Raw genomic sequence first — 27,905 nt, 5'->3', positions numbered from 1 at the left:
CCGCCAGGGGCTTTCTCTGAACAAGCAGCGGACCGGCTTTGAGAACCCCTGTTCTAAATGTTTCCCCTCTTACAGTACAATTTCCCTTCACCACAGGGCTTGGTGTAAAGTGGCCTTTAATATAAAACTGCTCTAATCTGGTTAACTCCCATCAGCATTTGTTTCAGGAATCTTGTTTATACTCTGCAATTATGTTGATCTGTCCCTCTAGGAACAGCCTTATGCAGAGGGGGACTGATCATTTGAAAGTGAACTGTGGTAAATTCCTTGCTTTTTTAAATTATGGGTAAATTTTTTGTCAACAGAGCTAGGACTACCTTTGATTTTGTAAAGGAGTTCATGAGGGAATGGATGGGTAGGGCAGGGAGTTGGTAAGCAGAAAGTTTGCAGGCTAAGGGGTTTTAGTGTTTTTCTTTTGTGCTCAGAGAAACAATTTTCCTTTTTTCTTTGCACTTGGCAGTCTCATTTCATGCACTGACCACAAAACTCATTGGTCTGAATTAGTGAAACCTTTATGCTTAAACCTTTGAGCCATGTGCTAGATATTTGGAAGATGATGAAAATGTCAAGACTCACAATATGTAATAGCTTTGGTTTGTGGTCATAACAGTTTAGATTGAGTGGAGGGGTGGGAAGGGAATTTCACATGCTTTGAGTCTTCATTTCTAGGGGATAATGGAACAGCACTGTTTAATCCTTTTCCATAAATACCTGCCTATGGCTTTCTCCTCAGTCACTACCATGCAGTTATGAGTTTGTTTGAGCTTGTCTCTCTTGAAATATCATTGCTAAGTCCTTTAAAATTGTTATTTCTTTGTTTTTCTTTTAAAGAAAAATAATTGGATCTTAAGAGGAATGTTGTGTTTGGTGGGAAGGCTGGAGTTTGTTTAGAGAAAGGGGATCTGAAGAAGATATAAACCAGAGATACAAGCTATGAGGTATTAAGCATGCATTCCAAGAGAGAGTTGAAGAGAAATACAAGGCTATAAAATACCCCCTTGCATACCAGTTTCTTTCCCTTGGAAATCTCTTAAAGCACTAACTAGTGAAAAATTAGGCTGGAGATGTCCAGAACCTCCAATGAAATGAACAAATGGCACTAAATTCTGAAAGGGTGAATCAAAACCTGGCCCCAGAGTAAGCTCTCTGCCATGGGATACTTGAATTGCCAGCAATGCAGACTCAGACCCCTGCTGTACATTGTCTGGAGCTCAGTTTTTCCTCTGGTGCTTGTGCTTCAGTCATTCTTGGAAAATCCTTCCTAAAGGTGTCAAGAGACGTCATTATCGTGTGCTTGCTCGGATGAATGTGAGGAAGGAGATGCAGGAGAGAGAAGAGGACCTGAGAAAATGAGTGGTACAAAATACCCAGATTATCAGAGCTCCTAAAGTGGCAGTTTTGAACGAGAAAGCACTAGTGCTAGAGCCTCGTAATTCCAAAGGATACCCAGTGGCTGCCACCAGGGAAAGGAAGGGAAAAGCGACAGCAAATCTAAATTAACAGTTCAAGCCGACAGAAATTGCAGCTCCTGAGTCAATAAAGAAGGAATAACTTTTAAAAGGTTACACTGAAGGTTGTTGTTCATAGAATCCAGACGTTTCAAATGCAGAAAAACAAAGGAAGTGCTGGTTCAAGAACAACATGTAAATTGCCATTAACAATGCAGATGCTTTTATTAGGGACCCTGCTCCCTTAGAGTAGATAAAATAATCCTATCACTCAGGAAGCACCTTCAGTTTCTTTCTCCAATAGATTTTGGGCCAGGAGGGCATTGGGATTAATGAGAGGCAGTGTTGGTGGGAAAATATTCCATTATCTCTACCCTTTGGCAAGCCTTGATAATTAATGAAACCTTTGCAAGAAATATCATTCGTTTCAATGTAATTGCAAAATAATTATCTCATATGGTAGGGGTATTAACTGTGTTGATTGATAAGGTGCAGGTAATGTATGAAACATCTGCTTCAGGAATACATGTGCCGCAACATTGTTCTAATTGGTCAGGTCAGCAGAATGCCCTACAATTAAATATATCAAAAACAGTGTCGAATGTTGGAGGTGTTTTGCCATACACACAGCATACTACATAAAGAAATCAGTCTCCTTGGGGAGGTTTCTGAATGCCAGATGGGAATTCTTTGTTCACAGTGTTGTCAGTGGATTGGTGACTGAATTTTTGAGTATGGGCTTTTATACTTAATTACAGAACATCATGCACAACTAATAAAAACACAGAGGGAAAGGCAGAGAGTGAGAAGGGATCTTTGGACTAAAGCACTGGATTGAGACTAAGGAGATCTTGGTTCATTTCCCATCTCTGACACGGACTGTGAGATCTCTTGGGCAAGTCACTTCCTTTATCTCTCTCTCTATTTCCCATCTGTGAAATGGGGATAATAGTACTTTGTTTCTCCCACTCTTTGCTGTCCTGCCTAGTTATACTGTAAGCTCTTCAGGGCATATAGTCCCTTACTGTATGTTTTGTATGGTACCTAGCAAAGTGGAACTCTGTCTAGAACCGATCAGAAATTTTCCAATGAAACTAAGTTTGTTTTTGTTTTTTTTGAAAATGCCAGTTCATCGAACACAAAATTTCTTGTGAAAGCGAACCAGATTTGACAAACTTTCGCTAAATTATAGGCAATGTTCTAGGGATAAAACTGTCATGAAGGTCAATTTCACTCAACAGCTGCCAATCCCAGGGAGCAAATTTCATTTCGGAGACACCATGTGTCAGTGTTTTCTGAACACATTTTTGGGGGATTTCCAGTAAGCAAGAATTTTTGTAAAATGTTGTTTCATTCTGATTTAAAATACCAAAATTCCTCGCACACCAGAAGTCCCAAGTTTTGAGCAGTTCTAGCCCAATCTCAGTTAGAGCCCGTAGGTTCTACTAGAATACAAATAATAACAGTAAGACAGGAAGGCCTTTTGAAGACATCTTTTTGGAGGGCGGTCAAGGAGTTATGTGGAGGAAAAATTAATAGAAATTCCACAGCCCTAGTAACTTGGAACAGCCAAAATGTTCCCCAAATAGATTGTTAGTGAGTAATTTGAGAAGAATTAGTTCAGTAGGGCAGAGTGCCTTCTTGCTGATCATGCACCATGTCATGAGGGCCACTGTTGCGGTGGCTGCCATTAAAAAGTCATGGTGTGCTGTTGAGTGGCATCTGAGCAAACACACAGTATTTTCCTATACATAGAATAGGAAATAATTGCATTCTTAGATGCTGCTGACTGGTAATGGGTGAGCAATGCGGTCTTTTTAATGGCAAACAGCCTAGGGAGAAGTTGTAGGGTAAAGGAAGTGGACTTGTTCAGCACCTGATCAAGTGGGTTGTGGGTCATCTGTTCACTATTATCTGCCCCTCTGCCCTCTCTGAACCTCATTTTCATTTCTCTGATACAGGGATGGTCAAAAACAAAACTTCATGGGCTGCAGCATGGCCCATGGCTACTTTCCTTTTCAATAAAATGTGCTACATGGAAACTACGAGCCTGATTCTGCTTCTCACACTGGTCTTACACCAAACTTCCACTTCTGACTTCAACTGAGTTGTTCCTGATTTGCGCTAAGAGCAGAATCAGGCCCTGCAGCATGTGTTGTAGTGTGTAGGGCAGTCAGACTTCTGGGACCATGATAGAGCATTGCAACAAGGGGCCAGTGGTCTCCATGGGCTCAATTGTCATGTAAAAAAGGCGGGTTGCTATTACTTGGTCCATTTTATGCTGTATAGGTGTGAGCCTCTGGGCACATTGCCAGCATCACCTTCAGTTGGGCAAAATGTGTTTTTGCACAGTGTCTGAGCTGCAGCGCCTGCTGATTCCTCTACTGGGAACTCCAAGTCTTGTACCGGGTCTGGAATGCCAATGAGTTCATATCAAGCTGTTAATGTCTGTGTGGGGGTTTTTTATTCCTCATTACTGACCTGATAGAAAGATAATTCCTCAGCTGTTCCTCCAACCTGTGGGATTTTACCCACTTAATTAACTTCCTAACTTGTTAAAGTAGATCCCCTTTTCTGCACAAGGAGCTGTGTACAACTTGTGTTCAAGGGGCTTTTCTCATGTTCATATCAAAGGTACCGAAGGCCCTGAGGCTGGTGCAGGGCCTTTGAAGTGGGTGGTGCTGCTGCAGAGGCCAAATTTGGAAGTGTTTTCTTGTGTTCTGATAGCAAGTTGTTAAAGAGGAGCCAAGTCTGTTTTATGTCATGTCTGACACAGAGGTGAGATGCTCCACCCCTGCACCCGCAAAGAAAATAAATGGAAACTGGTGACACTGGCCAGACGGACCACTTCATGCAGAATGCCTGGTGGCATGCTTTAAAATGCAGAGCTACCACATACTCATCAGCCTTTTGGCATGTTGGTGAGCTATCTGTAAATAAATACACACATCAAACAAGGAGCGGACAGCTTTTTACCATGTTTCAGGCTGAGATGTTGATTTATGATACCGCTCATCTCAGCATCTGTCAAATTAGTGCCAAGACCGTGGCTGCATCTTAGCTGTGTTTAATGTACAGAGATTTACATCATGGTAGCTGTAAAATGTAATGAGAAATTGACTGGTTTTACATCTGTTTGGTGTTGCTCACGATTTATAGGAACGTTCAACTTAGATGTTTCTTTCGTCGTCGTGTCGTCTTCTCTCTCTCTCTCCCACTCTCTCTCTCTCTCTCTCTATTCATTCATTGTGCCTGGTTAATTGTGTTTACATGCCTATGTGCATCATTGTGGAAGTATAAAGGGACCAGAAATACCCACAAGCAAGGCATCCGCCCCTCAGTGCCACAGAGCTAACAAATGGTGTCAGGAGAAGGATCTGTGAACAGGGCTGAATAAAACTTCTTATCTCCAGCAGTGAACCAAGCTGCGCTGTTTAAACCAACACAAGACTCTGAGCCACAGAGAAAGAGGAGCACATATGAGGAAATTTCACTGAGGTGTGTACAGAAGAGGGATTCCTTCTTACTCCCCTGGTGTCAGAGCTGGTAGGCAGGATCTGTAGAGTCTGCACATGGAGGGGGCATCTGCTCACTGTCACACAACACTTCGATGTTAGGGTGAGCTGGGCACTGAACTGAGAGACTGATGGATCTGCTTCTATATACACCAATCTAGTGTCAGTGCCCTTATAGACTGCAAGATGTAGGAGCTAATTTCATCCTGGTGGAGGAGAACTTTTTCCCCATCACCTCTGGGCACTTGGGCTGCAGGGTAGGACATAGGATTTGAGAGAAAGGGTACAGCAGCAAGAAGCTACAAACTGGTGTCTACTGTCCAAACTGGGGCCACAGAATGAAACTAAATCCCTAGTGCACTTACCAGACCAGACAGTACAATGACTGCATTTAATTATCAAAGGTGACAAATGCCTATAAATGGAATTGTAGATATCAGCAAGATGAAAGTGTGTAGAGATTGCAGAGGAGTTTGAGCTCCTAACTAACCCATTGGAGAGGCAGATCTACTGTAAATGGCTTCCTGTCTTCTTATAGTACTAACATCACCATATTGCCAGATTTATTATAGGTGGGCTGGGAGTAAAGGGATGAAGTTAATGTGAAGAAGATGTAGACAGTTTATATGAGAAGTCCCTAATCATGAGATCTGTTAGACTTTGCAATGGTCTGGCAAATGAAGTGTAGTCCCATTTCTTCCACTGTTCAGAACTGGATTGGACCAAATATTGGACAAGGAAGGGCACAATCTTTCATTGGCTAGGAGGGATGGACTTGGTGAACTAATAAGTCTTTTCTGTCTATAATATTCCATGATCAGGGTAACTGGTGGATAGGGAGAATGCAGTGGACATAATATATCTGGACTTCAACACAGTCCCACATGACATTGTGATAAGTAACCTGGAGAAATGTAGACTCAACAGAACTACCATTAAGTGGATACATAATTGGTTAAACAACCACAAACAAAGTGTAACTATTAATGGAATGATGTCAGATTGGAGGGAAGTCTCAAGTGGGGTTCCACTGGGATCTGTTCTGGGTCTGGTGTTTAACATCTTTATTAATGACCTGGATGACCTAGAGAGCATACTGATGAAGTTTGCAGATGACACAAAGCTAGGGGGGTGGCCAATATTTTGGAGGATAGAGCTAAAATTCAGAGGGATCTTGATGAATTGGAGAGCTGGCCTATAGACAACAAAATGAAATTCAACAAAGACAAATGTAAGGTACTACACTTAGGGAAGAAAAAACAAATGCACAAATACAGAATGGGGGGAAACTGGCTTGGCAGCAGCACTGCCAAAAAGGATCTGGGAGTTGTGGTGGATCACAACCTCAACATGAGTCAACAATGTGATGCTGTTGCAAAAAAAGCAAATGCAATTTTAGATTGCATTAACAGAGGCATAGCATGCAAGTCACAGGTAGTGATAATACCAATGTACTCTGTGCTGGTTAGGCCTCAGCTGAAGTACTGTGTCCAATTTTGGTCACCAATGTATAGACAGTATGTAGAGAAACTGGAAAGGATCCAGAGGTGAATGACAAAAATGATCAAAGGGATGGAATGCAAGCTATATAAGTAAAGGCTGAAGGGACTGGGTAGGTTTTAGTTTGGAAAAGAGGAGATTAAGGGGGGATATGATAGCGGTCTTCAGATACTTGAAAGGCTGCCATAAAAAGATGGAGAAAAGTTGTTCTCCTTTACCACAGAGGGCAGGACAAGATGGCATGGTACAGCATAGCAGATTTAGATTAAATCTCAGAAAAAAGTTCCTAACTGTAAGACCGGCAGGACAATGGAGCAGACTCCTCGGGAGGTTGTGGAAGCTTCTTCTCTGGAGGGTTTCAAAAGGAGGCTGGATAGCCATCTATCTTGAATGATTTAGACACAACAAATCCTGCATCTTGGCAGGAGGTTAGACTACATGACCCTTGTGATCCCTTCTAACCCTATGATTCTATGATTAGAGATGACTGAAGGTACATGAATAAATGTCTCTCATGAGAACACATACAACTCAAAATATAACATTAGTGACCCTAACTATGTTACAGCCCTGTGCTTCTGTTTCTAATGGTGCATTGGTTGAAATGGCCTCAGACAATGAACAGTTGTTACCTACAAGGGCAGCACTATACCTTCCTAATGGAAAGGGAAAATTGTTACTAAAAATGTCACTGAATCAAATTTTCAATGATTCATGGTAATTTGTGCACCTGCCTATGACACCTTCCATCAGATAGTCTCACTTTATAAACATGAATGAATTAGCCCCCCCAAGAGGCAGGAAAATATCCCTATTGTACATTTGAAGAAACAGGGTTTAAAGAGATTAATGGAGTAGATTTCCATGGGCAATCTACTCATGTGCCTGGACAAAATTGCATACACAAGCACCTATGCTTACCCTTTGTACATGCAATCAGCTGCACGCATGTCAGTACTACTTTTCTCCCTTTAAATAGTCTAGCACTTGCATGGATGCATCTGTTTGGAATATATAGCAGCCTTAGGTGCTTGCATCTGTGAAGTGCAGGGAGCAAGTATATATGTGTACATATGTGAAAGACGGGGGAGATTTAGCTGAAAATGTATTCCTAATGGACTTGCCTAAGGTCACATAGCAATCCAGTGTCAGAGCCAAAAATAGAAGCCAGACTTCCTGACTGTTTGTGTATCAGTTAGACCAGGGACTATGCTACCACTCTACGATTGCTGAATTAATGACATAGGAGGTGTATGTGTCACAAGTCTGGCTGTGTCAGACTGGTCCCAACGTTTAGACACTGGTTTCAGGTTTCCATCCTTTTTTTAAATCTGGGAAGTATGAAATAACACTGTCTGGGGAAGGCAAAGGTGTTGTAGGGAGTGGAGGGGAGAGCTGCTGATACCAGTGTGCATGATAGGGATCTAATTGAACGCGGTCTGGTGTGACATTAGCACTCACCAGCTTGCTGAACACTAATGACATTTACATTTTGCTGGCTAGCAAAATAAATGCTGTGCTAGCTCATGCTGGCTGGCTCATTCAGAGAGCACAACAGGGAATGGAGGCTTAGTATGCTGTGCTGCCCCTCCATCTCAGTGTGCTTCACTGGGATTGTCTGATGGGTGATTGAAAGGAGCTTGTCATCTATCTTTTCTCCTAAACCATGAACGCATTTATTACACACTCTGGCCTCCTATGCTGTAAGAGGGTAAAACTCCAGACCAGCATGTGACATCTGGCACTTGAAAGGGCATGGGGGATGCCAAAGTTGTGCTAATCAGAGGAGAGAGGTGGTGAAGGGGGAATGTGAGGAGAGAGAGAAGCCCTGTAACCACTCTGGCTTTGGTTTGTGTTGCACCAGTTCCTGTCTGAATCCCATCTGTCAGTGAGAGTGCGATCCAGATCCAGTGTTGCTCAGTAGAGAGGGAGAGAGCTGCTGAGCAACTACTCTGTATGGCCTGTGCTGATCCTCCCTCTCTGCCCAGCATCCTGCTGACTTCTCTGAGGGGAAGACTGAAAAGATCTGGTATGACCTTCCTCTACCTGCTCCTCTCCCAAGGGCCCTTCCTCATTTACCCCAACCACTGACTACACAGTCTTTTGTTTACTCACTATGTACACCCCCTCCAACTTTTCCCATGGAACCCATCCCCTCCTGGCTAGTCATGTATCTTTGTCCATTCTCATTGCCTCCCTACACTTTCACCATTCGTTTGCTGCCCTCTTCTTACCATTTATAAATACTACTATTCTGAAACACACAGCCAGAAACTTGCCAATCTGCCTTCCACCCTCCCCACACCAGTCAAACTTCTGTCGACAAGGTCTCGAATAGTCTCTCCCTTGGCAATCCTTGTGCCACTTTCTTTGTCCTCCTCCTCCTTGAACTTTCTGCAGTGTTTGATGCTGCTGATCACTTCTTCCTCCTGATAGCCCCTCCTCCTTCAGCTTTTGCAGTCTCCTCCTCTCTTGGTTCAGCTCCTACTTCTAAATGGCTCTTTCAACATCTCCTTGGCAGTTCCCGTCCTCCATTTTCTGTATAAGTTGCACAGTGTTTTGTCCTGGGTCACCCCTTCTCTTCTCACTCTATACCTCATCCCTGAGAGACTTTATCCATTCACAAGGATTCAGCTTTTATTTCTTGTCTTGTTTCTCTCTAGCCAGTCTGTCTCTCCATCACCTCATCCTGGGTGGCTCACTGACAGTTCTAATTTAACATGGATAAAAATGAGCTCCTTAGTGTTCTTCCCAACCCCCTGCTTCACTTTTGCCCTTCTCCACTGTTGTGGACAGCAGGTCTCCTCCAGGTCACATAGCATCACTACCCTAGGGCCATCTTTGACTCCACCCTCTCTGCCTTCCTACACATCCCGACTGTTATCAAGTCTTGTCACTTCCTCACAACCTATTGACAATCTGCTCCCTCCTTTCTGTCCCAATGGCAAAAACTGTTCCTCCTTGATCACTATAGCCTCTTCCTCTCCAACCTCGTCATTCCTGTCACTCCACATCAGTGCATCCAAAATACAGCTGCTAACATCATCTTCCTTGCCCAATCAGATCATCCCTCTTTCAGTGCTTCCTTTGCTCCCTTTGCCTCTTCACTGAGTTTACATTTCTTGTCTTCATCTTTCAAATGTAGGCTAGGGCAGACATCTTGGATCTCACTTATTGTGTCCTCATTTCTTTCACTCCACCAGCCATGCTGGCCTTGATGCTGCATTCTTTCCTTTCATCCCCACCTTCCTGCCTCTTTTCATGCTGCCTGTATGCCTGGAGGTCAGGGAATTCATGACTCTGCGAATGCACTAAGCATGAAACCCTATGTAACCTCTGTGGAGGCTGCTCTGCTCCTGAAGAGTCAATAACAGATGAAGAGCAACTCTGTTGCTGCTTCAGAGCCTTGGTGGACAGATTCCACCTTCTCCGTAAAGGGCCCACTATGCCCAGGCTGGCTACTTAGGCATGGCATTGAAGAGTGAGAAGGGATTGCCCCTTGGGGGATTTGCTGCATTTATGCCTAGAGAAGTTGTGTGTTTTCACTGAGCTCAATTCAGGCATGCAAGGAACTTTTGACTAGTGGCTGCATAAGCAGAAGTGACTAAATGAAGGCTGAAATCTTCTCCCACTTCCTGACACGCTGGTATATTTTGTTTGTTTGTTTTTTGTCTCTGACAGGTCAGCCAGCCCAGTAGCACCAGAAGGTTGCTGAAGCAGGAATCTTGATTGATGCATGCTTACCTCAACCTGACTTCTGGAAAAGAACCAGTATTGCGCTGAAAGCCTGTCACCAGGAAACACTCAGGTAAGGGAGCCCGCTCCGTTAGCGCTTCTAACTCTGCTGGCACCAGGCTGAGGCTCTGGCCAGTGTTTGTTCACTATGCTGCTTTCAGCTGAGGAATCTTCCCTGGTTTGTTTCTAGAGGGGCTGCACCACCACGTAGCTCTAGGGGTGAAACTCTGCATTATGCTGACTCATGGAAACTGGAGCTAGAAAAGATGGTGCCTTCTAGTCCAACCCCCTAATCCTCAGCTAGGCCAACATAGCTCCCTGGCAGTGTATTCCCCTGTTTTGTTCTAGATGATGGGATTTTCCTTATTTCCCGTGAGACACTATTCCAGAGTTTAATAGAATTAATCTGCTTACTTGCCTCTTAACCCCTGACCACTGCAGATGCAATTAGTAGCAGGTGATGGGAGGACTCCATTTCCTGCACTGTATTGAGAAGGCTGGCCACACGCAGCTCCTTGTTAGAAGCACCATAGGGCTGCACTAGCCATGTTTGGTTTAGCATGAGAGTGCCTAGGGTGGTGTTTTAGACGATAAAATTTGGTGCCCTCTGCTGGGCATCTTGTATCTGCCTGTAGTGGCTGGTACTCACAGACTTTTCTCCTTGGGAACATAGGAGCATTTTTATCCGTCATTATTCAGGGCCTGGCAGGGCAGAGAGTTGTGTTAGATGCCTGTAGGAAGAACAATATTGCTGGAAACTAAAGAGGAATGCAAAGCTGTTGTGTTGTCTTCTCTCGCTGGAGACCATCTGGGGCAGTTTTGTCAGTGGCAATAGAGCACTCTGGTGCTGGACTCTGAGCTGAATTTTAGTTTTTCTCATAGACAAGTTGGCTGGACTGTATGAATTTGGTGTCCTTGCACCTGGTTTGACATTGCTGGAGGATTTCTGTGTCCCTCTGTATACTGGCCCCAGGCCTTTCTTAGATGAATGCTTTAGCCTCTGGCAGTATTTACTGAAGGGACTTGGTGGAAGAAGCAGTTGAACATATAACCAGAGAAATTAGAGCTAGAACATCCCTAATAGATCTTGTTTAAACTCCACCCGCCCCCTTTCCCCCACACAAAGGCCAACAAAGGGTCCTTCCCTACAGACCTCACCAGAACACTGTCCAATCTAGTTTTAGATAATCCAGTGGAGGAGGCTCCCAGCATTACCCTTGGAAACTGTTCAACATCCTAAGTGATCCTCCTGAAGGGAAGCTTTTCCTGGTAGTCAGCCTTTGTTTTCCATCCTTTACCCTGGTGTCCCTTTTCCTGTGTTTTCAGGGAGTATAGACTGTCAAAGCTGAGTTACCCTCTGTGAGTAGAGAGCAAAATTTTACTCTTGTTGCTTCATGTCATTGGGAGGTTTGGGGCCAATTTCAGTAGCTGTATCAATCACTTTCTTTCTAAAGCATCTGGACTGGTTTAAGAAACACCAAGTAAGCCACTGATACCAAGATTTATTGGCCAAGACAATGTAACGTAGCCTATAAAATTTTACTATAATGACTGTACTTATCAGCACAGTATTTTCTAAGCCTTGGGGATAGAGTTACATGGATTTAGTGTTTGGAGGGGAAGAAGGGTTGCCTGTTGAGTCCAAAACCAAATTACCCATTGATTTTAAATGCCATAACCAATTCCTTTTCAGCTGACTTCTACTTGGAGGTTGGCTGCTGCATCCAGGGTCAGCTCCAGGCACCAGCCCACCAAGCTTGTGCTTGGGGCGGCACCTGGAGGGGGGCGGCGCGGTGCTCCGGCTCCGGCCACCGGGGAGAGCAGGGCCGCGACTGGGCTCGCCGCCCTCCCCCCGGCCGCCGAGGAGAGCAGAGCCCCAGCCAGGCTCTCCGTCCTCCCCCTGGCGCTCCAGCTGGTCGGGGAGAGCGGCCCAGGCTCGACGCCCTCCCCTGCCGCGCTGGCGGAGACGGGGGGCGGGGGGACTCTTTTTGCCTGGGGCGGCAAAAAAGCCAGAGCCGGCCCTGGCTGCATCTCTTCAAGGAGAGGAAATCATCTGCATCTGGGATTTTCCTTCCTTGGTATCCCTGCCATACTTAACTCCTTTGTGAGTTTCAGAAATCCTAGGAAGATGAATTGCATAGGATATGCCACATGTACTCTCCCGTTCTCACACGCTTATCTTGCTGCTAGCTTTTAAAAGGACTGCATTAGAGTTGGTGTTGTGGAGTACAAGGCACACTCAAAATACAAATCACGGTGGTGGTCCTCTCAGAAGCTGCATTTCTCCAGCTGGGAGCCATTGACCCTTCTTAATGCAGTAACCAAAAAACCCACAAAACAACAACCCCACATCAGGGGAAATAGATAGTGGGGACCAGTAGAGAGTCTCTTGTTTTTACTCCACCACCCAGCCTTCCCTACTGTTTGAGACTCCTTATAGGGCACTGCTAAGCATATGGGAAAAGCAGCATCTTGCTAAACTAATTCAAAAGATTGATTTTTATAGTCAGCTTCTTTCCATCTCCTCATGAGATTTGTTCTGCTTTTGTGCATAGAATATGTAGACGAGGGATCAAGGTGGATTTGTGTGTATGTGTGTGTGTGTACGTACAGTGCATGCAATGGATTTCACCTTGGGTCTCTAATCCCAGTTTAGTTGATCATGCTAAGTAACAGAAAGTATTAAGGCTCAGCTGCAGTGTTAAGAGCAAAGGCTGCTACTGTGAATTTTCCTGTAACATGTTTGTACACAGTAAAGATTCTCTTTGTCTTTCATTTTATCTTGCTTGAGATAACCAGGTGGCGGACATTGGCACAGTGACCCACTTGCACTTTCTTCTTTTTGCTCCCACCTTACAGGTCCATAACGACCATTTCCAGAATTGGGGGACGCTGTTATAACTTGGTTCTGCCTTTGCAAAGAACTTGCCATCTGTTTGTATGATGATCTCCACTTTCATTAGGTCAGGCTCAGACCTTCGGGTGGAATGAATAAAGGCTGGGTTTGGAGACCTGGCAAGGCTGAGTGAAGTGTCACTAAGCCAAGCATTACCTGTTACTCAGTTAGCCTTAGCTGCAAACAGTGGTAGAAAATGAAGTGTGTGAAAGAGGATAGAAGTAGTCCCATGTCCTCAGCTAACAAAGGAAGCTGAGGGTTTATATTGAAGACCATGGATACCTCCCCTACCCTTATTTTGTTTGTAAAACTGCTTGAGACTGAAGTTTTATGTGGTGCAATTTGGTGGCTTGTACCGGTTTTGGCTGCCTACTTATCTGCACATCCTGTGCTCTCTCGATTCCATTCAGTGACAGAGGCTAGTTCCACTAGCACTGGATCAACCCCATTTCCCCAGTGACAACACGGAGTATGTCTTCACTGCAGAATTAACTCTATTGATTGGCGTCCAGGCCAAAGTCTGGTTTTAAAGCTCCACTAAATTAAAGTGAGAGAGGGTTTTGTGTGTTGAAGAAGTGTAAGATTAAGGGCAATACTCAAGTAAGAACTCAGGCAAACTCTTCAGTGATGGTGTATACTAAGGCTGTGTCTGCACAGCAGAGTTAACCTGGGAGATGGGCTCATGGGTCTTAGCACCCCAGATTAGCCTTCCCCAGGTTTGAGTGCTCCCATGGCAAAGCCCTAACTACATTACTGTGCTCTCACTGTTTCAGCACTTGCCTGTGTGTGTGCATATTTTGAGTTGAGATGCTCTGGGATTTTTTTCCCAGTCAGTTGTGTCAATTGTGGGAGAACTAGTCCATCCTTTGAGGGGGTGTCATGGAGTTGCTGGCCTCTTAAAGCAGAGTTTGGTCCCAGGCTACCCATGATGAGCTAATTTAAGAGGAACCAGCCTATCTTGGTAGTTAATTGAATAACGAGCACCTGGGTCTGATAAAACGAGCATCAGGGCTCAGTTGCAGGGAGGTGTTCAGAGAGAGAGAGAGAAGTTCTCCTAGGGAAGAGGAGCTCCAAGAGTCTACAGTCCCTGGAGCAGAGGGTGGTGCAATCCCTGAGCCAGCAGGAGTGACTACAGGCTAGAGAGGTCAGGACTGAAAAGCAGAGGCCTCCAGGATGGCAGCTGTGCAGCCCCTGAGCCCAAGGGAAGAGAATTTATTTCACGTTTATATATATTAAATAAAGTGGAGCCCCCAGCAGGGGAATTTTTTCTTACACCCTTTTGGACTGTGTGGAGGTCTTACGGGCCTTGGAGAGAAGGGAAACTGAGGTAGAGAATGCACACTGTTACATTAGGTCAGATGGGAGTACTACAAGGCAAGCATATCCTGTGAGAGGAGAATTTTGGAAAGGCCATTGGAGGACTGTCTGCACAGGAGTGATTTAGCCTGTGTCCTCACTGCACAGTGGGTAGTTTCTAGTCACTTGAATTGGAGCTGGGTTCTCACCCTACCCCAGCTGGGTCAGCTAACCGGGGCTGAAAGTACCTCCAAACCTGGGACAAAGTTTTTTCTGTGTGGACAGGAAATGGGATTAGGGGTAAGAACCAGATAAGAGTCCAACTTAATTCTGCATAGCCATAACCATGTTATGTTTTCATACCATATCCTTTCCCTTTGAAGGGAAGCAGATAGAGTGTTTGAACAGTCAGCAGAAATCAGACAGCTGTGATATTTAGCTGCTGAGGCCTGTCTGGCCTGACAAGAACAATTTTGAAATACTGAGAAGGACCTGTAGCACCTGCTCAATCAGAAAGGGGGATGGGTGAATGAGTCAAGCTCGGGAGAACATGTACATTCACCAGGGAGCAGTGGTGGCAGGTGGAGAGAAGATCCCTTTGTTTTCTTGGGCAGGATTAGCCTGCTGATGAACAAGAATTGCTTGCTCTGAAGAAACAAGTCCCAACCCAAACAAACCCATTAAGTGATGTATCTAAAACACATTCAAAGCAATATTAGCATAAATAAAACTGAATCCCCTGACTCTTCAAAAGAGCAGGAGAGCATGGAGGGGGAAATATGTAATCAGCTTTAAGAACTCAGAGGGTTTTAGGCAGTTATTGGAGCTGTTTGTATGTGTTTGGTACTCCTCTCCCTCCCTCCCTCCACCTCCCATAAAAATAGTCAGAATACAGTCCCCAATACGTCAAGTGCAGCTTTCTAGTGTTACCAACCATTCTGGCTTTTGAGACTACTGATTGCAACGGTGTGAATCCATCCAGCTGCTAGGATGTGAAAAGCTCTTCAAATAACTTTTTGGGGTCCATTTATAACCTTCACATTGTGATAGTCAATTGTAACCTTATTCAACTGTATTGGGATTAGAACATATTAAAAATAGAAAACCTTTCCATGAATTTTTTTGAAAGAAACAAATATTTTTCTTTACTTTCTTTGGGGGGGGGGGGGGGGGGGGGGGTTTCATTGTAAAACTGGGGGGGGCGGATGGTTGCTTTAGAAAACAGTTTCTCCATTTTGGGTTTTATGTTGAAAAACTAGAAATTTTCAAAATGTATGAAAATGTGAAAATTTGCCTTGAGAAGAGAGGCCATTTTTGTCACCAAAAATAAAATAAAATAAAATAAATTCAAGCAAAAATTGATCACCTCCAGTCATGGTACCATGAAGAGAGAATTTCTCTGAGACTAGCAACGTGTGTGTGTGTTTGTTTGTTTGTTTGTTTGTTTGTTTGTTTGTTTGTTTGTTTGTTTGTTTGTTTGTTTGTTTGTTTGTTTGTAATTCATAGCCCTATCCAGCAGGGGTCTGTAGACTCTGAGGAGCCTACAGAAATGTACCACCCATGTCTGTCTATTGGTTTTATAAAAGGGAGTGGGAATGGAGAAGTTGCTAGTCACAAGTTTGGATGGGGATCTTATTCCCTATTTCTCTTTGGACAAGGGGCTGAGTTGGTGGGGAAGACCATGGTACTCTTTTATCAACAAAATGAGTTCCGCCCATGTGAGTCACCAAAATGAATTATATGCTCACAGTAGATTGTGCTGCTGTTCAAAATATGGTTGTGCCTGCTCTCTGAGCTCTACTGGGCTCCTTGAGCATTGCTGCTCCTCCGTGGGACTTCAATGCACCCATGGGCTCTGCTCGAGACCTTGCGTTTAGCTCCTTCTTGATTGGGGTTGGGAGGAATAAGTGTTGGTGTCTCCCACTTACAGAATCAAAATGAACATCATTCACAGTGAAGTGTGCAGAACTGTGACCCTCATGTGCCTTTCTCACATGAGCAATGAAATAGTTAAAAATTTTGACATTTGAATTATTGCCATTGGGCATCTGAGTTAACACCCATTGGGATAAATGGGGCAGTTCACATCTCTCGGAGCTATTGTTCCTGGCTCTCTGCAGACTCATGTAGACCATCTCTGCATTTCTACTAAGTTCACATTTGTGAGGTTTTCTTCACAACCAGGACAGCTAGAGACTTTTTATTTAAATGAACACTGAGAGCAGAGAATAAGAGTCACTTCAGAGAGGTGCCTATATGAAGTACGGCTATGTCCCTGCTCAGTCTTCTCTGAAAATTCCCTTAATGGCCAACAAGACTTTCATAGGTTCTTGACCCTTATACTGTTAGCAGTTGCCCATGCTCTGGAGATATTTTGGATGAGTCTTCTTGCCTATGGAACTGGGAGCTCTCATGGCATTTTTTAAATGGGAGTGAATGAGGAAGAAGTAATTTGCCTCTAGAAACCTATTCATTAACAAAGATAATGTTTCCAATACCATGTGTTAATAAAATCATTTCAGTCTGATTATATCCTGTGCAAAGTGTTTTGTCAAGAGGAGTTCCACAAAGTGACAGCATAGGAAAGCAGAACTTCCTTTCACATCATGCTGCATCCTGGGGGAGGCTGCAGGGCTGCTGTCACTCAAGAGAATTGATAAAGGCTTTGGATTCCTTATTTTGTGATCTGTGCAGGCAGATTTGCTTTTGATTTGTGAATTTCAAAAAAATGGAATGAAATTGGGGACTTACCTTAATGGCAGTCAAGAATTAGTTACTCTATTGCCTTAGAAATTCCCCATGGAGCAGACTAGGCAGCAGTGTGTGTGTGTGGGGGGGGGGGGGGTTGTCAAGGAGTGCCAGAACAAAGTTTGGGTCTGAAACACTGAGCCTTCTCCTGCTTCAAATGAAGCTCAGATCAGCAGTCATGAATATGTATTACATGCAGAAATAATAAGTGAGGAAGGATGGTCTTGTGTTTAAGGCACTGAACATGGACTAGGGAGATCTGGGTTGAATTCCCAGTTCTGTCACAGACTTCCTGAGACACCATGGGCAAGGAAGTTAATATATCTGTGCCTCGTTTTCCCATCTGTAAAATGGGGATAACAATCACAACTGGTCAAAGGTTGTTTTTTTCACTGAAAAATGGCCTTTTATTGACAATTAATTATTTTTGCACAAATTTTAACTTTGATTTTTTTAAACATTTTTTGATGAAACCTAAAAGGCAGAAGGGTGTTTGTGGGGGGGGGGGGGGGGACGAGGCGGGGGAAGGGAAGGAAGGCTGTCCACATTCCGTTTTTCTATTTTCTCAGTGACAAAATGAAAAAAGAGGAAAGGGGAGAAAAATGCCTGGGATGACAGAAATAGACAAAAAAAACTTTCCATAAAAAATTTTAACATTTTTTTTAGATGGTTCTTTTTCAAAACTTGCAGAATGAAAATGATTTGGTATTTTTATGAAACATCATTATCATTTTTGGCTAACTTTAATACTAAGATTTCCTTTCTCACACTCTATATTATTTCTTTAGATTGTAAATTTTTGGGCAGGGTTCCTCTCACTCTGTATCTGTACAACCCCTACCATAACGGGGCCCAAAGTCAGCTGGGCCTCTAGATGCTATTGTAGTATAGAGCAGCTCCTAATGGATGTGTACCAGCATCCTTGAGACGAATGCCATCTATATTGGCAGTATCAGCAGAGACCAGGTACTGAATGGGGCACTGACACTATTTGCCAACAGCCTTCTATACACTTGGGAAAACTCAGACCCAGCTTTCTTCATTGGGGTGGAATGAATTATGGAAGCTGGAATGTAAACAGCATACAGGCATTTTGAGCTAAATGACATAGTAGTAAAAATGCCTGCACCTTGTCTGTGTATTACAGCTTCCACCATTTGCTATTACTGATGGAGAACTGCACGGTTAAATTCTTGGTTGTAGATGCTCCATTAAGGATGAACTCATCAGAACTGAGAAGACATTGGCAGGATGGCAATGAGAGAAGCTTGCAGTGCTGCTGCCAGGCATGCATGTGTTCTTTGGATAACTTGAGGACCTTACATCACCATTAGGTTTCTATTTCAAAATCAAAACACAAAACAAGTTTTTTAATTAAAGGAACAAACCTCACAGCACTGAGTGCAAGTGAACCAGATTGAAATCAAGGCATTTGAAATCACTGCTGTTAACAACTTTTTGGTTTCCTGCAATTTCCCAAAAAGAAGGAAACTCTCGTTAGTTGGTACCTTTCAAAGAGGCTGTAACACTCTCTGCGAATTCTACTGTAAGCAACTGCTTTGGCAGCAATCTACATCCTCTTGCTTCAGGGCTTAAACCAAGCATTAAATATTGACGGTTAGGAGAAAACTTTCCTTGTGAGCAGATTCTTCCATTAGTGCCATCTGAAGTGTTTCTTTCATCTTCCATTGAAGCATGTGGTACTGGCAACTGCTGGTGACAGGATTCTGGACTAGATGGACCCTTGTCTGATTCAGTATGTCAGTTCCCATATTCTACTATATAGCTGTTAAAATTCCAATGTAATGACTATATAGTTGGGTAACGTATATTCTGACTAAATCCCAATGCAACCCTTGCTGATTTCAGATAGGAAGTGTTGCACAGGTGAATTGTATGTCAGGGCAGAATTTGTCCTAGTCACTCAGCATATTGCATGGATATTTAAATAACTCTATTAATGTATAGTTAGTTTAGCCTTTGTGGCAGATGGTTGTAAATTCAAATGTAAGTTTTAAACAGGTCTAAATTTTAAGCTAAAACAAAATCCACTTAAAACAAAAAAAATTAGAAAAAATGTTTAAAAATACATTTACCCTGTAAATACTCAACATATAAGAAGCAAGGGAACAGATTAGATCCTCTAATTCTCATATTTAAAGGTTGGACTTCCAGAACAGAGCTGAAGGTTTATCGTGAGTTACAGACCCACTGGCTGAGTTGGGTCAGTGTATGGATTAAGCTCCTGGAAAAGAATATCATTTGCCAGAGCTGCCTTTACTTTTCCATTTCCCCTCCCAATTTCATACATTATCTGGTAGCTGCACTGAAGGTGAAACTCTCATTACATTGATTAGGACCAGAGTTTGGCTTAGAGTAATCTGCCTCCTGCTGCCAAAATCTAAGGTACAAAATAAGTAATATGAAGAAGGATCAATAGTCAAATTACTTTACATTAATGAAGCTTTATGGTGAGTTTAAATGCACTGAAGTCAGGCAGGGCCGGCTCTGGCTTTTTTGCTGCCCCAGGCAAAAGCTAGAGCGCTGGGGGGAGGGCGGCGAGCCCCAGCCGGGGCCCCGCTCTCCCCAGAGCCGGAGCGCCACACCCCTCCAGGTGCCGCCCCAAGCACAAGCTTGGTGGGCTGGTGCCTGGAGCTGGCCCTGAAGTCAGGAAATGTGAAGCTGTAATTCTCACAACAACTTCATTTGTTTGTACTGTGCCAGGGTAATATTCAGGGTGTACTGCTTCAGGCTGTTCTAGGTGTCTGTATCTCAGCATGGTGATGGCGGCTGGTGGTTTTAAAAAGAGATTTCAAACAAAGTGCTCCAGAAATTACTTAGCATGTAAAAAACATGCCCATTAAAACTTTTTCAAAGGCACTCAGAAACGGCTCATTTGTGAAACTGCAAAATGACCAGTCATAAGTGTAGGTCAGCATTTTCAAACATGGTGCTTAAAGTTAGCCACTTGAAACCATACTAAATCACCCAAGGGTCTGCCTACGCTGCAAAAAAAAATAAAAAAAAATAAACACACACTGCGGCACCAAGTCTCAGAGTGCAGGTCAATTGACTCAGGCTCACGCAGCAGGGCTACAAATTGCAGAGCCCAGGCTCTGAGACCTTCCCTGCTCACGGTGTGTCGGGTCCAGCCCAACCCCGAACACCTACACTGCAATTATTAGCCCTATAGCATGAGCCCGCAGCTGACCAGGGCTAGCTGCAGCCATGCCATGGGTCTTTTATTGCCATGTAAATGTACCTTGAACTTTAGGTATCCATATCTGAAAACACTGGCCTCAGTGAGGTTTTCAAATGATTTTTACCATGAGATTGTCCTGTTTCTTGGAGTTACTGTAACTGATTAGAGTAGCCATAGTCATCACAGTCTAATGGATTACTTCCCTGAGAACAGGGGATCAGCTCTTGTGTAATAGATCCCTTTTCAGATCCAGTAATCACTCTTATCTACTAGATCAGTTTTACAATGGGACGTTAGCCTCCCCTGTGGGATGCAGACGGAGTAACTTATTCACTCTCCTTTGTCTAGAGGAAACATTGTTGATGACCCCACATTCTTGGCAGAATGGGGAGCATGGGATTTGTTGGGGGTGGGGGTAAGAGCACTAACACTTACACCTTCTTACTAAGTATAGGGGGTAGCCGTGTTAGTATGTATCTACAAAAACAAGAAGAAGTCTAGTGGCACCTTAAAGACTAACAGATTTATTTGGGCATAAGCTTTCGTGGGTAAAAACCTCACTTCTTCAGATGCATAGAGTGAAAGTTACAGATACAGGCGTTATATATTGACACATGGAGAGCAGGGAGTTACTTCACAAGTGGAGAACCAGTGTTGACAGGGCCAATTCAGTCAGGGTAGATGTAGTCCACTCCCAATAATAGATGAGGAGGTGTCAATTCCAGGAGAGGAAAAGCTGCTTCAGTAATGAGCCAGCCACTCCCAGTCCCTATTCAAGCCCAGATTAATGGTGTTAAATTTGCAAATGAATTTTAGTTCTGCTGTTTCTCTTTGAAGTCTGTTTCTGAAGTTTTTTTGTTCAATGATAGTGACTTTTAAATCTGTAATAGAATGACCAGAGAGATTGAAGTGTTCACCTACTGGCTTTTGTATGTTACCATTCCTGATTTCCGATTTGTGTCCATTTATTCTTTTGCGGAGGGACTGTCCGGTTTGGCCAGTGTACATGGCAGAGGGGCATTGCTGGCACATGATGGCATATATAACATTAGTGGATGTGCAGGTGAATGAGCCCTTGATGGTGTGGCTGATGTGATTGGGTCCTCTGATGGTGTCGCCAGAATAGATATGGGGACAGAGTAGGCAACGAGGTTTGCTACGGGGATTGGTTCCTGGGTTGGTGTTTCTGTGGTGTGATGTGCAGTTGCTGGTGAGTATTTGCTTCAGGTTGGGGGGTTGTCTGTAAGCGTGGACTGGCCTGCCTCTTACTGCCTCTTACATCTTCTTACTGTTGTTTTCTTACCTTCATTACTCCTAGTCCCAAGGTTGCAGATAAACAATTTTCTTGGTGCTGTTCCAGTTCCTTCTGTTACAACTGACTTTGTGATTTACTGAGCAACCTCAACTCCAACTCACAGGATAGGGTCCTAAGTGCTCCTAGTGTTTATGAAAGTTGTCTTTAATATTGGTCCTTTCCTTTCTTTGAATGATCCCAGTGGCTTGGGGAGATAAGTGAAAGAGCTCTCTCCAGCCAGCGACAAAATGACACCCTCACCACCCAGACCTCCTGATGATATCATTCATTATTTGTCTATCTCCTTCCTGGTGCATTTTATCAAGTGAGCAATTCCCCCACTCCCTGCCCACTGATGCTATTACTGAGGAATGTATGTTGGATGGATACCATAGTACACGTGCCCCCAGATTTACGGTTTGAGCTTGATTTATAGGGAAGAAATGAGGGAAGAGAATGTAGTTCTTAATGGAGATCCAGGTCTCAATGCGTCACAAAACCATTTAAAATATGTCTGTCAGCCAGGGCATCTGTAAGGGCACGGGAGGGCTGGGTGAGTTTTTCAGATGTTTCCATGTGCTGCACGGTGCTGATGTTCCAGGCACATACTTCTTTACTGTTTCCTCTGGAAATGGGGTGCCAGGCATAATCAATCAATGTTTCTTTGTGCTTCTGTCCTGTCTGAGCTGCTCTCTGCCTCATTCCTTTAAATGTTGCACTGTCTCTTTGTTTTTAATTTGTCAGTGAGGGATTGATAGCATTCACTAGCACCAGGCAAAAGGCTCGATCCTGCAAGGTGCTGAGTGACGTGGCCCTGGTCTACCAAAGCACTTCAGCACAGGCTTAACTTTAAGCATGTAAACACTATTTAAATAAATGGGATTACTTAAATGCTTTGCTGAATTGTAGCCAGCAGGGCTTTGGAGCTGTACTCCGGCTCCGCTCCAGGCAAAAACCTGCAGCTCCACTGCTCCCGGAGCTCCTCCGCGCTCCAGCTCTGGACTCCGCTCCAAAGCCCTGGTAGCCAGAGTGCTCAGCACCTTGTTGGATTGAGCCCAGTGTGTGGGATAGTGCTGTGCAAGTTGCCTGTTATAGCTTTGCCAGTGCACCTCAACTCTCACCTGCAGCACTCCTTGCTATTCAGTTTATTCCCCCTTCCACCAGCACCACCTCCAGCTCGGCTATGCAACTCAATCCTGAAACAAGCAATAGTATTTATCTTTCTATTGCCTCTCTCTATGATGTTGCAAAACCCTTTACAGAGATGGTTTGTTGAGTGTGGGAGAGTAGGGTTTTAAGGAGAGATTTAAAGAGAGGAAGTGATCCAATGGCTGAGTTAGTTTTGTATGTTCTGGGTAGACTGCGCTGCACAAGTGAGAGAGATCTCCCTCTCCCCTACCCTTGTGAATCAATGGGCATATTGGTATTAGAGTCCAGGCATGCCTGATTGCCCACCCAATGCATATTCCACTAATCTCATACAGGTAGCTGAAGAGTCAGGCTAGTTAAATGAGATGGTTTCTTAGGGAGTTCTGAGGTGCTGGGAAGCCACTGAAAGTAACAGAACGCATGGGGTAAATGTAGTCTTGCTTCCGGGAGTGAGAGAACCTTGTCTATGGCAATAATCAGAATTGCAAACCATGAATCAGTCTCCTTGCTGACACCAATATGTAAGGACACCAATACTTTGGCCAGAGTCCCTACTGATGCAACATATTATTTCACAAAGAGGAGCTATGCTTATTTCTTTGCCATGCCTAATTTCCCGGCAGTTCAGCTGGGGGTGATGCTGTATTAAAAGAAATGTCCTCGTTCCTGCTGCCTTCCCATAATTAGTAACTTTATACAGTACTGTCTCCTGCAATAATAGCTACCACTATTAGAGAGGAAACAGGGGGATATTTGACCAGCCTCAGAGGCTCCATAAATTCTTCCAAAAGAAAGGAAGGCGGCCAGCAAGCTAATCTCACTCAAGGGCTGAGAGAATTTCCAGCTCCAAACATTGCTCCTGAGTTTAGCATTTGTGTGCCTCTGTGTTTTGTGTTTGTAACATTGCCAATCTGTTTAAAAAAAATAAAGCTTGACTGAGATTGTAGATCAGTATTGAATAATTAGAAATGTTCTTAGGTTATACATCTTGTTCACTGGAACTTGCGTGGTATCATGTACCATGTCTGCAGCTGGGGTTCTCAAGCTTTTTCATAACATGGATCACACCTTCATAGGGGTATTATTTCATGGTTGGCTTCCATCCCATCCCATCCCATCCATGGTCATGTATTCCCTCCCCTTCACAATGATGTAACACCCATGTGGCAGCAGTCTACAGCGGTTGTTTGCAAGGAAGGTAAATATTAGGAAAATTGTTCAATGCATTTTTAACTTTCTTTATTGCAATTTTGCAGCTGGAAATAAGGAGCCAGTCCCTTATGATCAATTAGATAGCTTGAGATCCACTGGCTTATGGGTTCCTTGCTGAGGGCATTGAATGTGGACAACAGCAGGGAAGCCAGTGGGCTTGGTGTAAGTGGTTTGTCAAACATCCTGTTTTAAAGAGCCCTGCTTCTTCATAGCTTATTACTTTATGGTAGGTTTTTAATCTTTCTTCAAACATCCCTTGGTGACTCCAGAGTGAGACACATGCAATCTCCTCACATGGAGGGAGTAAGCTGAAAAGAAGTAAGATGGAAGATAAGAGCATCCTGAGGAAACTTGTCCAAACCGCCATGGGTGAAATCCTGGCTCCACTGAAGTCAATGGCAAAACTCCCACTGACTGTGAAGATGGTGGAAGCAGAGAAAGAACTGACAGGAAGGGGATGCAATGCATGACCGTTCTTTCTCTGCTTCCACAAGATGAATGGACATTTATTTTTTTAACCTAATTTTTCCACATTCTCTTAATGCTTAACGGTCTAAGGGCATGAATGCATGCCTACGTGATCTACATCATCTCCATGGGGTGGTGGTTGAGCTCTTGGCATGAACAGCCTTCTTGTGTAATAGGTCTTGTGTGACAAAATCCTAGCTCAGTGAATTGAGAACAGGTCCTAGATGGTGAGTAATCACTGAAGGATCCCCAGTAGCGAGACCAGATTCTAAAAGGAGAAAATGTGCTTCACTGAGAAATAAAAGGAAGAATCAAGCACATGGTGTTTTTAATGGCACTTAACTGATTGGTGGGCAGCATTGGTGATTAATGGATAGTACAGGAAAGGGGCAGGGAGTTTGTCATCTGCTTCAGAAGACAGCTGGAAACCTCAATTTATTTTGATTTTTTTTTAAGCTGCAAAACTGAAAATTACCCCCTCTGTCAGATCCATGTGGAGACCTGCCTCGACTAGTCCTAATACGAATTGAACAGGACTTGTAACCATTTAGTGCTGCCTGTTGCCTGGATACAGTGCAGCCTTGCTTCCCAAGTCCCCTATGTATGTATGCAAGAGCTAAGAGGCTGCAGAGAGAGCACTGGCTGAATTAAGCTCAGTGCACCTGCAGGCAAGAGCATTAAACCCACCTGGTGCAGCTTGTAAGTTCAAGGCTTCATTTTATTCAGCTGTTATTATTTCTATTTATTGAGCTCTTTATGATAAAAGTGTGCCCCAGCTGCTCGGTGCCTTGTTCTGAAGGCTCCCATTGGGTGAAGCACACTGTTCCACTTGCAAAGCCAACCCTCTTGCTATCTCCAGAAAAAGCCTTTAATTTTAGATACTACTTCTTAGCCTCCTCCTGTTGCAAGTCACTATAAGAAGTCCTGCTTGCGACTGTGGGTAATGTGGCACCAGGCCTCTGTGAAGCAGCTTCCATCTTGCTGAGATACTGTCAGAACAATGCAAAGAAGAACATAGCTGTTGAATATTTAAAATAAAATGTTTCCTTTTAAACATGAAAATGCTCTTCGCACTCCACAGACATGCAACAGCAGATGTCAGAGACTAGGCGATGCATACGTTAGTCTGATGCCCACACAGGGCTATGCTGACTGTTATTTCTTGCAATAGATTCTCATTTCCTGAATATGTACAAGGCTGACCAAGCCACTTCATTAATAAGTCCCCACCCCCCATTCAGCAAAGCCAATACAACCATGCTGATGGGTATTGGAACTAGGGGTGCTGGGACTGCTGCCGTGCCCCTGTCTTGAAGTGGTTTCCATCATATACAGAGCTTTCAGCACCCCCGCTATAAAACCTGTTCCAACACCTGGGTGTGCTTAATTGCTTTGCTGAATTGGGATTAGAGCTGGTCAATATGTTTGATTTGAGAACAAAATTTGATGAAAAATGGCCTTTTGAAATTTGTTTTTAATGCACAAACAAAAATATGGCTTTCAGGTGTTTTTGGTTTTCTAAAATGGACTATTTTGTTTTGTTTTCCAATTAAAAAAAAAAATAAAAAAAAAAAAAAAAAAACAGAAGATTTCCATGAAAGAGAATTCCAAAAGAAGAAAGTTTTTAGTTGTCCCCACCCCCCCACCCCCAAAATATTCACACAAAATACTTANTTGAGAACAAAATTTGATGAAAAATGGCCTTTTGAAATTTGTTTTTAATGCACAAACAAAAATATGGCTTTCAGGTGTTTTTGGTTTTCTAAAATGGACTATTTTGTTTTGTTTTCCAATTAAAAAAAAAAAAAAAAAATTTCCATGAAAGAGAAAACAAAAAGAAGAAAGATTTTAGTTGTCCCCCCCCCCCCCCCCCCCCAAAATATTCACACAAAAAACTTACCATATCCTGACACGCTCTGATTTGCAGTTTGTGGTCCATTCTCGCTCTCTCTCTCTCTCTGTAAAAAAGAAGGAAAATTTTCTTCAGTTACCTGTATGGCCCAATTCCCATTGCTCTGCACCTTGTGTCATCATTGTCTGCAAAGTGAGTGCAGAGTTTAAAGCCATTTTGCACTGGTATCAATGACAACACAAGGCTCAAGACATTGGGTTTATAGTCTTTGTATTGACTTCAGTGGCTACTGAGTCAGGTCTTCGATACCTATGGAGGTAGGTAGAAAGTTTCCACATTGAACTTTCATTGAAGCATAACTTCCCTAAAGTTTTCAGATCACCACCTGGTAACCCTTTGTACATTGTTGGTCTCCATCAAAGCATGAGAAAATTAGCTCTCATCACGTTTTTGATCATTTCCAGTGGATGGAGCTGAGTCACTGAACTGTGGGGTCAGTTCAGAACTGCATAAATAATGCCCTTTTTCCATTGAGCAACGAGGGGGCAGGTAACTTTGACTAGGCTTAATATCCTAGAAACCTGGAGAGACAAAACTGTGGGAAATATGAAAATCATGGGAGATATAACGGAGGCTCAGCACTACTAGCTTAAAAATGGCTCAGAGAGGTCTACGACCTAATTCTTTTCACCTAGCACTTAGTGTAGTCATTTACATCTGTGCAAAGTAGATTTAAATGCCACCAGTGATGTGAGTGGAAAATTCTGATATAGTAATGTTTTGCACCCACTTTGCATTCCTTTTGCACACGTAGGAATGACTACACATAATGCAAGGTATTGAAGAGTGAGGCCTCCGGTGACTCATTAAGTAGATACTTGAAAACCGGATTGCATAAAATCTCTTCTGGACATTTCAAAGTATAATGAAATGGAGGATACGTACATTAGGCACTGAGAATTCTCAACAGAAAACAAATTTAAAACAGCGGGACCCTCAGAGCTTGTCTACACATACCACTTGTTCTACTTTAACCATACTAGCATGGTTAAAGGAGTACAGCTGCCCTAGTGTGAGCCTAGTCATACTAGTATAAATGTCCTTAGACTTGCATAGTTTATTTCTGTATGAGAGGAGAGTAACTATAAGGCACTTTTATACTGGCAAAATTACATCCACACTAGGGCATTTACAAATATATCTATTTTGGTTTAAAAAAAATTACACCCTTAACTGAAATAGTTATACTGGTGAAACTTCTAAGTGTTGACCAGGCCTTAGTTGTAATATCTCTCTACCCATGAGACTGAGATGGGCTCTGGCCAGCAGCCCATGCCACACAATTTGTCCTATTTGAAAGTAGCATACTTTTTGCTTTTCCTAGATTTTTACTTCAATATAGATCAGGGGTCGGCAACATTGGCACGCAGCTCGCCAGGGTAAGCACCCTGGTGGGCCGGGCCAGTTTTATTTACTTGCTGACGCGGCAGGTTCGGCCGATCGCGGCCCCCACTGGCCGCGGTTCGCTGTCCTGGGCCAATGGGGGCGGCGGGAAGCGGCGCAGGCGAGCGATGTGCTGGCCGCGGCTTC

General features: G+C 43.6%; 1 protein-coding gene across 2 annotated transcripts in view; it reads left to right on the top strand.

Annotated features, from left to right (window-relative positions):
* TSPAN18 (tetraspanin 18) overlaps positions 1 to 27,905 on the top strand; it is a 186,602-nt gene that overhangs the window by 84,185 nt on the left and 74,512 nt on the right. For both annotated transcript variants that reach the window (XM_034769594.1, XM_034769593.1), the window contains exon 2: positions 10,145 to 10,271. The gene's annotated coding sequence lies outside the window, so the exon portion shown is untranslated. The remainder of the gene's footprint in view (positions 1 to 10,144; positions 10,272 to 27,905) is intronic.

Source organism: Trachemys scripta, chromosome 4, assembly GCF_013100865.1.
Source record: "Trachemys scripta elegans isolate TJP31775 chromosome 4, CAS_Tse_1.0, whole genome shotgun sequence".
In the NCBI taxonomy this organism is placed as follows: Eukaryota; Metazoa; Chordata; order Testudines; family Emydidae; genus Trachemys; species Trachemys scripta.
The sequence above is the reverse complement of the archived record's forward strand: the minus strand, read 5'-3'. Positions and strand labels throughout refer to the sequence as shown.